This window comes from Halichoerus grypus, chromosome 6, assembly GCF_964656455.1.
Source record: "Halichoerus grypus chromosome 6, mHalGry1.hap1.1, whole genome shotgun sequence".
Classification (NCBI taxonomy): domain Eukaryota; kingdom Metazoa; phylum Chordata; class Mammalia; order Carnivora; family Phocidae; genus Halichoerus; species Halichoerus grypus.
In genome coordinates this window covers 44,838,579-44,849,629 of record NC_135717.1, presented here as the reverse complement: position 1 = coordinate 44,849,629, position 11,051 = coordinate 44,838,579, and positions in this window count along the sequence as shown.

Below are 11,051 nucleotides of genomic sequence, written 5' to 3'. Positions count from 1 at the left end.
AACATTTTGATTGAAAAACAACTATCCTCCTAAGTGAAACATGCAGCATGTACTACATTTAAATTACCAGCAAGTTTCAATTTCAGGTCAGTTTGTTTAAAATGAAAAAAAATTAAATCAATAAATCAATAAAGCAGAAAATGTGACCAATCCATGGTAGTATAATATAGTGGTCATTTGTCGTGTGCAGAACCAATCAGACATTTTTAACAGACCCTTAAGGAATTTTTTATTTTAAAACCTTGAGAGAAAATTTTCATCTAGAGACTAAGGAGGAAGAAAAATTATAAATATCTATGTGGTCATATACAAATTCATCTTGAGTTCCTTACATGTGACTTTAACAGAGTATTCTGACAATGTAGCCCAGACACATTTTTTAAAAATAAGCAAATATTTACAAAATGAAAACAAATCTGTGTAGTTGTCTATGTAACAAAGATATATCACAGGCTATTCCAATAATCAAATGAAATATTGGATGGATATCTAATACATGTACCACTCTACATAAGTGGAAACAGTTCTGCAAGAAGTGTGTATTTACTTATGTCTTCATAAATGTTCATACAGCCTTCACCTTCCCTTTCCCCGGGACACACAATTTGAATTATACAAATAGCATAAGAGCCCAATAAGTGAAACCACATTCTTCAGATCTGACTGTCATTAATCATTAGTGATCCTGGGTCAATAAGTATCTGACTTCGATAATATGAAAGATAATATGTTTCTCCCAAAGACAATGGGATTTCTGAAGCAAAATAACCTCCCTTAAGAATACAGAGACTGCAAGACAGAATAGAGCAGATGATGAACAAAGTGGTAAAAGAGATGTACATGACAAGATCTGTTAACAATGTACAACGTGAAAACAAATGTATATATATACTTTTTAAAAACAGAATCAAAAGATTTTGGTAAATTCATCAAAGAAGAGATTCTTAACTGGAATTTTCCCTTGATATACCTCCTTGGGTCTTAATACATATTTTAGCAATTAACCCTTTAGGAACTATCTGAACAAATATCCCCTTAAGATTAATATTTTAATTTGTATTACAACTGAAATGTTAATTTTGTAGAATGGAGTCCTAATGGGCTAATACACATGGAACAAATACCATACTAACTTACATAATGGGCTACATTCAGCTAGGAGATTTTTAGCTGATGCCAATGATGGAGGTTAAAGCTCAAATAGGGACAATAAGCATCTTTAACTTCATGGGGTGTGGAACATCAGTGTTTTAGAATCAACAACTGGAGACTAAATTATGTTATAGTTATATGACTCACCATATATAACCCTGGCCTGTTTTAATTTTAGTGGACATAATTTTTCTTGTGTTTAAAATAAGGCAACAGAATTGATAAGGTTCAAAACATATGGCTTGCCATATGTTAAATCATATTTTATAATAAAAATTATGTGACTAATATTGTGGGTTTTATGTAAAATAGGTCTCCTTGGCAACAAACACTTCTATTTGGGAAATTCAAAATACACCTAAAACACCTAAAGGAACAAACAGCATGTAATAGGTGCTAATATGATGATTGGGCTCTTTTGGATTGCAAAGGTCAAAAACACACTAGCTACAGTAAACACGTGTGCTGGGTGGAGTGAAATAAGGGTGTAAATATATACAAAGACACATAAGAAAACATTTCCGTGGGCTGGAACTGCCCATTCACGCTCGACTGCAAAGGCAGCTGTAATGAAGCAACTTCCTTTGGCTGATCCTAGAGGTCAGTCTTTCTCAGTCTCTGTCCCTGCCTGGTCTGTCCCACTGTGGAATGGCCAGCTCCTTTCTGTGGCACTCAGTCCTGAAGGTGGGCCAGTTATAGGCAGGGCTTCAATCTAAATGTGCTCTGCCCCCTGGCTTCTCCACCATGATTTCAAATCCCTCTCCATCTCAGGGCTGCTTCACTTCAGGGTCCTCTCCCATGGAGAGCAGGCTGATGGGTAAATATGGTCTTAACGGCTTGCTCCCTTGTTGGACTGTAATTTCAGAGCAGACCTACCACAGACGGCTGGCCAGAGACCCACAGCTGGCTTCCACCCAGTCCCTGGTCCAGTGAAGGAGGGCAGAGATCTTTAGCTCTCTCTGTCCACATACTGCCTTTAGTATCCCCGCAGTATTTGCACGGTGCTCCATTCCAAAATAAATATAGCTCTGTTCATTAAGTAGTTAAGTCCAAAAAACTTAATACACATTTATATCCTAACAACTTAGGGGCCATTGGAAAAAATAACACACATAAATTGAAAGAAAAATATTATTTTATCTTATAGTTAATTACCATTAGTGGAAAATGTGCACCTGTTGGGCTCTGTGCAATTTCTCAATCTTCATTTCTTGATTCACATTTTCATTGTACATGCTTTTAATCACACCAACCATCCAAACTCCTGCTTTGCAAAGAGGTGCCATTACTGAAAGAATTATAGTGTGATCTAATATTGAAGCTATTAATTATGCAAGTTAGTATTGTAGCAGTGTTTGATAGATGTCAAGTATCTCGGTTTCCTTCAAAGTTGGAAATATCTTGTGGTGCCCCATGAGTTTGGTTGGTCCCCAGGAGCACCTTCATGCAGTTTCTGAACCATGTTAAGATAAAGATGGCAGGTTGCATGATACACAATAACTTGCATATGAGTAAATCAACATGATTTTTTTTCTCAGAAGGGATTAATGGGCATGGCAGAAATGCAGAACATTAGAATAGTTCAATTGAGCTAATTATTAGGAACATGTAACAGTTGTAATAAAAGTTGTAAGAAAAATTAATCATTGAAGAGAATTCTATGTGAGAGTTCAGTCTGAAAGGATGGATAAAAAGTATGTTGAGATGAGGAAAGTAGGTATGTTAAGAGCTTAAGGAAGCCAGAGTAGTGGCAAGACAAGAAAGGGTGACCACTCAATGCAGCTTTGAATGAAACTGCTCTGCCAGGGGTGTAAATATTGAGTCAATGTTGGGGAGATGCCAATGGGAATCTTCTCTGTAAGCTAGTACAAGGTGATGAGGACTTAGAATTCATTAGCCGGTGTCTGGGGGAATGAGGAAAGGAGACAGAGCTGGGGAGGCTCTCCCTCTCATCTCCCTGAGACTTTGCTCCATCAATCGATACTTTCCCTTTCTCTCCTTTAACTTTGCTGTTGTCTCTCTAATTGCTTCTTTTCCATCAGCAGGAGCATGGACCCACTGAAATCTGACTGCTTGTTACTCCTACAAATGATGCATATTCTTGCTCAACATTCTCCATGTTGCAGAACCCCATGGGCGTTTCTTGGTCACTACCCTACCAAATTCTCAAAACCCTGCATCTGCTTCCTGTCTCCTCTCTGGAAACTCTTGTTTCATCTTCTTTGTGGATTTCTCCTCTTTGTTAGCTCTTTAAATATACATTTTCTTTACAGACAAGTGCCAGTCCTCTCCTCACTCTGTAAATGGAGCCTATCCTCAAAGTGGGTTGTCCTTTTACTTACTAGCCCTTTCTCCAGTCAGGTTCCCGCTTCGCACTTACACTCAGTCATACTGAGCCCACTGCCATGCTTCAACTGACCATGTTCTTTCATGCTTCTGTGCCCTTGCACAATGTTATTTCCTCTATCCTGGACTAGCCACATAATCTGTACAGACCAATGCAAAATGAAAACACGGAGCTTCTTGTCCAAAAACTACTATGAGTTTCAAGATGGTGACATTGGAACACTAAGCCAAAGCACGGATCCTTTCTAAGTGAGGGCCGAGTGCCTACTGAGGTCACACACTGCCTTATCTTCTCCTCACCCTTTAACACTCATCTCACGCACTCTCTCTCCCAGGAAACCTGCCTGACCACCTGTCTCACCCATCTAAACCCACTTTCTCTGTCTCCCACTCCTCTGTGTACCTGAACCCTGGTTCTCATCACTGTAGATGCTGCCCTCCTGACTGAATGGGATAGTCTTAGTAGCAGAGATTGTGTGTCTTTGTATCTCCAGCACTTTGGACCATGCTTAGCAAAATTCAGTCCAAAGTGAATGCAGGTAATATGGAGGGGGCAGAGAATAGAAAGTAAAATATACAGGGACATAGATTTGGCTGATGAGAAAAAGAGAATACAAATCCAAAGATATGATTCCACGTGAACTGCATGACAGTTCAGGGAGGCAGAATGCGGAGGAAAATTCCAAGTTGAGGGAAGTTGATAATACAGCACAGAACTGGTGGAAAATCCGAAAGTCTGACCTCTACTTAAATGGCCCTTGTTGAATTTGTTTTGAAGTTTACATACAAAATTCCAAATGAGAAACAGGAGGATAACCTTACATTTCGGGTAATCTTACTAAAAGCAAAACTAAAAACACAGCTTCTCAGGTGTGTTCCTGTTAAGCACCTGCTCTTTATCCTGGTATAAGGAGGGGATTGTGTGCACTGAGGAAGAAGAGGTAGTGTGTTGAAGAGTCATGAAATCTTCTAGCATGTATTTCTACCATTCACCCATCTGCTGCCCTGCGGACGTTTCCAGGTTAAGACATCTTGTGGGGGGAGGTGTGATGACCAGTGTGTCACACTCCATGGTGCAACCACAGACCACTGCATGCATTTCTCATGCATATGATGGTATGGCTGAATGAGCAGAGTGGTACAATCAGGGCCAGGATAATCTACACACCACAGTCAGAGCATCATGGTGATTTCCTTGACATTCAGTCTTAATTCCATAAAACACATGTCTCATGAAACCTGTATTTAAAAATATCTTGCATTTGGGCGCCTGGGTGGCTCAGTCGTTAAGCGTCTGCCTTCGGCTCAGGTCATGATCCCAGGGTCCTGGGATCGAGCCCCACATCGGGCTCCCTGCTCTGCGGGAAGCCTGCTTCTCCCTCTCCCACTCTCCCTGCTTGTGTTCCTGCTCTCGCTGTGTCTCTCTGTCAAATAAATAAATAAAATCTTTAAAAAAAAAAAAAAAAATATCTTGCATTTGATCATCCTGCTATCAAACTGGCTGCAAGTGAGCCTCTACATTTTTTAATAAAGGAGCATGCTCTTGGCAGTAATACCACAGCAAGAGTCCAGAACACTATACCAACATCATCAAATTTCTCAGAGGTGTAGTTCTATGCAACAAATCTGTCTGCAGAACCTGAGTGGGGGGAGGGGGGCGGACAACCACAGGCAAATGAGTTGAAAATCGTTAGTGTGAGAACAGTTACAAATTGTGTGTGTTGTTTGGTGCTCTACGTGATTGTTAGATTTTTTTAAGTGTAGAAAGTAATCAAAAATAAAGGAAAACAAGAGAAATCTGGGATTGTTAAAAGAGCATACTGGCTTTCTCTGGTTGGTGCGGAACTAGGGGCAGAAACAGAGTAGATGGTCACTGTTGTCCGGGTCCTGACAGTTCCGGAATGATCCCTGCAGAGGCTGCTGGTCAGAGTCCCACTGCCATGTGTGGTCTGGGATTGTCCACGTGTAAATTCAGTCTCTTGATGACAATTAATTCTCAAGAAGACCTCATGAGTAGTTGTATTTAACACTGAAGACTCGTAGGGTTTAGGATATGATGGGAGAAACAGTGAAGGGCCCAGTATCATTTTTGAGTGTCTACTATGTGACAAGACCTACTTATAGCACTTATTTTTATATATTTGAAATTGAAAATAAAAAAAATTTATTACTCACATCATCTTGTGGTGGAGAAATGGACTCAAAAGAACACAGATAGAAAATGGCAGAGTAAGTGCTGATTTTATTTGGTGGAAGAGGGCTTGCAATGATTTCTAATGTTCCATATGTGTATGATTCTATCATGAGAATACTGGTGTAAATGTATTACAGTGCTTTAATCATGAGTAACAAATAACCCAACTCCATCTTTCTCCCACGACAGAAGAGATTTCCACTCCAGGACAATGCTTACAGTTGGACCCAGACATACAAGGAGGTCACCAAGGCGCCATTTCCCTAAGTGTCAGCTTCCTTCTGAGGCTGATGGTTCTTCTGTGGCTGTAAAGTGCCAGATAACAACCAACCGCCCCTGGGAAGACAACAGGTTTCCTCATCCACGAATGGGAAGGAGATGGAGACACAGATTACAGAGGAAAAGAGGCTTTCCTACTGTGTTTTTTTTCTCCTCAGAAGCGCTAAGAAACTTTATTTTTCCCCAAGGAGAGGGAGGAATGGATATTGGAGAACCAACGACAGTGTCCAATTTAATAAAAGAGGAAGACAACCTTCTTATATTAGTACTCATATTGTGAAAGAGTAAAGAGGATACTATCAATGAAGGGACACTGTCACCTCAAAGAATTTCTAAAGTGTCAATTTCTATGATTTCTTCGAAGGTTCGAGATATAAGATCCTAAATTTTAATGTTTTAAGAGATTAACATTATTCTGATTAATATAATAAATTCATGTCCAATGCTACCCCTGCTACCTAAAAAAAAAAAAAGAAAAAGAAAGCAAAATTTAAAATTGCTATAATCTCTGTGCTCAGAGAAAACCACAAATAATATTTTTGGTATGTTTCCTTTCAATTTGGTATATGTGCATATTATATTATTATTTAAAGGGCCTATTCTCAGCTGTATTTATGTATCCTAACTCTCAGGTTATAATTCACTAACATTGTAATTCATTGTAATATGCAATTCACTGTAATTTGTTTTTCTTATTTTTCACATTATTTCCAGCGCTTTCAAATGAATGTTTATTTCATTCATTCTAATTCAGTAATACCCAAATTTAAGGCTATAGAGTTTTTTAACATGGCTGTGACCACAGTGAGCATATTTTTATAGAGTTCTGACTGTTCATGTTTTACAGTCCTCATTCCCCTTTTATCTAATAATTAATTGGAATAAAGATTTACAATACTAAAATGCTAGAGGTCATTTTTTGGTTATGTTGAATTTTATTATTATTTTATTGCATTGTGTTCTAGAAAACATGGCATGTGAAATTTCTGCTTTGGGGAAAATTGATCATTTGTTATATAAAATGTGAGGTATTCCTTGGATGTAATGTTATATCATTTTTTGTGACATTTCCATGGGGCATAGAAATGAAGTTCTTATTCCTTGAGGATAGTGTCCAATATGTGTTTCACAGGCTGGGGTTTTGGAAGCAGACCCCGAGATGGGGTATTGCATGTACACTTATATTAGGGGTTGATGCCTAGGGGAGGTAGGGGAGGAAGCAGGAATGGGCTGAGGGTAGAGTCAGAATGTATGCAAGTCCAAAAGGAGGGAAGCTCTGGAGCCAGGACTAGCCCTGAGAGTTATTCAGAATTAAGGGGAAAGGCCAGACTTTATACTCCCCCATAAGTCACTGGAATTGGCTGCCCCCAGGAAGGTTGTCCCTGGAGCAAGGAGCTCTGCAGAAGGGGCAAAGCCTGAAGGAGTTGACCAGTAGATGCTGACTATGGACAGTGGGGGCAAAAAGTCCACCTTAGAAGAACAATGAATCTTCTTTGTGTTGATCATCCTATAGTAGAATATCCTCATGAATTCTATCAGACTTTCTATATTCTAGACTCAGTATTTATTGTGTCTACTGGATTTATAAAAAACTCAGGAAAATGTGTTGAAGCTGTTATATTTTTTATCAATATCACCTTACATTTCTTTTAAAACAATGTTAAAGCTTTTCATCTCAAATAATTTCAGCTAATAAAAAGGTTGAAAATACAAAAAAAATTCCCAGGCACTCTTCACTCAGTTTCTCCATTATAACTACAACATCACGAGCAGAAAGTTAACATTAATAAAATGAAATGCTATCCCCTAATCTACAGATCTTATTTGAATTTTGTCAACTGTCCAACTATATTGCTCTTTTCCTTGCTGTTGTTCCAGGAGAGAATCCCAGACCCCCATGCCTATTGATGATCTCGTGCCTCTAGGCTTCTCCAGCCTGGGAGAGCTTATCAGTCTTTATTTGTCCTTCAGGACACTGAAATTTGGAGATTTGAAGTCTACTGGCCAGTTAGGTTCCAGAATGCCCCTCGGGTTAGGTTTGTCTGATGTTTTGGTTAAATTCAGGTTAGGAATTGTTTTATAAAGATGCTACCTCAATGGTGCCTTTCTCAGTGCATTAAGTTGGGAGCAATATGGGTCTTGATATGTTTCATTACTGATGTTAACTTTGACTACCTGGATAAAGTACAATTTTAATTCCTCCCTTTGTCATTAATAAGTACCTTGTTTGGCGATATTTTAGAGTATATAAATATTCTGTTTCTCTTTATACTTTTGCCCACTAATTGTAGCATCTGTGATAATTCTTGCTTGAAACAAACTTGATGGTAGTATTTGTAAATGTTGACTTTCTATTGTCGTCGTTATCCCTTCTATGTTTATATGTTGGAATTACATTGTAAGAAAAAGTTTTCCCTTCTCCCCCATTTATTTATTTTTTTATATCAGGGGAGACTTATAAAATATCCATTTGTTTATTTTATGAGCTGTAATTCATTACTGTCAATTATTTTGTAGCTCAAATTGTCCCACATTCTCCTGGCATCTGTAAATATTTTGGTCTACAATTTTCTAACGTGTTCTTAAGCACAACAATTTATGCTTTTTTAAGTTTTCCCAATTTTATTGACCCAATCAAATTCTACTAATAACAGTGAAATAAATTTCTGCATGTATTTATATGATGGTTTAACAAAACCCATTGTTCTATACCTACAGATTTTCAAAGTGTTATAAAAAGTGTAGTGAATCATTACATGGACATAGTTCTTTGCTTCAATGGTCTTGACTTACTACCCGTTCCTTCTGCATCTGTAAAAAATAATATAACCCTTTCTTCTAAAAAAAAAAAAAAAAGGCATCAAAGTAGTAGAATAGTACAGATAAAACTGACCCATTCAGGTCAGCTTTAATCAGAATTGTAAAATCAGCAATATAAAAATAAATCTAGGAAAAATAAAATCTAGTTATAAAAAAACCAGCTTTCATGTGAATTGTAGCAAATTGTAATGTTTATCAAGAGAAAATAGTCCTCATTTTTTTTTAAAGTTTCCTGCCTCCAACATGACTGTGTCTGGCAGTAATATTCTAACCCCTGTGTTGTTTCTATTTTCACTTCCTTGTAGTTAATCCAGTTCTTCGTTTTCCTATGCTAATGCGATTTCTCCCATAGTTGTTATGTTCCTCTGGTCATTTTAATAAGAGAAAATTTGCACATCCACGCCTGTGTTACCATCTGACTTCAAGCTCCTTATGTTTGTTTCTAACAAATTACTATCTGTTAATACACAGACAATTTATGGTGGTGATGAGAATGAGCCTGGAAAGGATATGGTTTGAGGTTTATAAAGTAAACTCAGCTAATGTTGGTCCTGACTAATAAATCAACATCTAATGCTCTGCTATCAAACACTAATTAATTCTTCCTTTCCTCCCTCATATTAATTTCATGTCATTCAAGTCTTTAGGGGAGAGTGCTTGCAGCTTTCAGCAGGAACACTCATGCCTTGCCAGAGATTTTTATTAATTGCAGTAAATGCAGTGATTTTGGACAACCAAATTTAGAAAAGAAAGATGAGTTTGGAAGACAGTTCCCCCCTTTGGCAAGTATGATATTTCAGGATCTCAATAAATCTTTTTGAATCTAATAGAACTGGAAATAATTTTTCACATCTTTTCTAATACTCAGATATTCTGGTAACCCAATTACAAGGACCCTTATATTCCAACATTCATATTAACACTAATTTCGAAATACAAAATAAGTTCAACAAATTAGTTCACTAACCCTAGTCCTAAGAGGATATTTCACTCTCATGACAAAGACATATTTATACATAATTTATATTAATACATGGCTAAAATACCCTTTGAAATATTTAAAATTCTGATAGCCAGCTGAATCTCCTATATACAATTATAAATACCTTTCTGGGATATTTAAAATTTTTCTGAGTACTGATTTTAAAGACCATTCATAAATCATGTAATGGAATCTTTCTAAACAATATGGTATAGTGTGGAATTAAATAGGAAGTCAGGGTACTATATAGCTTGAATGGCTGGTAATTATTATGTAAACTTAAACACCTTGGCCATTCATCATACTTTGTTATGCGTGAAATGTGAGACAGACACTCTCCTGCTTTCTTCCATGTATATTATGGAAATAGAAATAGTATAAGGGAGGGAGACCTCACAGAGTGGGGCACGGCCTCAGATGCCTGCACGGGCCTGCAGTGACGCCATCTCCCTGAGTCCACGACCAAAACCACACACAAGTCAAGGTAGGGTTTGGAGAGGGCGGCTGTAAATGACAAGACTGCTTCCGTGGAGAGGAAGAGCTTTCCTTGGGCCAGAAACAGGACAAAGCTGGGTTCTCTATCCAAACTAATGTTAGCTCCTGGGTGTGCAGATTTTTCATTTCTTTTCAAGCAATTTAGAATTTTGGTAGTGCTCAAAAGTTTTTAGATGTGTTATGACATGCTTGGAGAGTAGCCCTTACTACAGTCTCTGTTAAGATCTGAGAACGCTAGAGCTGGCAGGTCCTGCTGCTGAAGTGGGGAATGAATCAAAGGCCTGAAGTCGGCCACAACCTTGGGCCTGGGTGCTTTGGTGTTAAATATCTACTTGCCTGAAGCTGGCTGGGTTATTTAGTTCAAACTCAAGACCCATGGCTCCCTTAGGATGGTAAACCAAGATGGGCAAAAAGACTTGGAATGATGCTGTATAAACCACGTGCCAAAAGGAATATACTTGATTGGGGAAACTATACTGTTTTCACATCACCAAGGGAATATTTAGCATACCATAAAAGGTAAAGCAGCTTCCAAAAGTTAAAAATATGAACGGGGAGAAACATACCTACTCAGCAAATTGGGCTCAAGGTGTGTAAAGTTCAAAGAAAGATAAACTACTGTAAAAGCTGCTGGTCTAGGGTCACCATACCTCTTAAATGACAAGGTGCTGAAGGTGACTGTAGGCATACACTTGGCTAGACACTGTTCATTTAAAAAGTAGATGCTCAAATAAATCAATTCTATTAGGAACCTTGAGAAAGGCAGAGAAAAGACATAAAGCA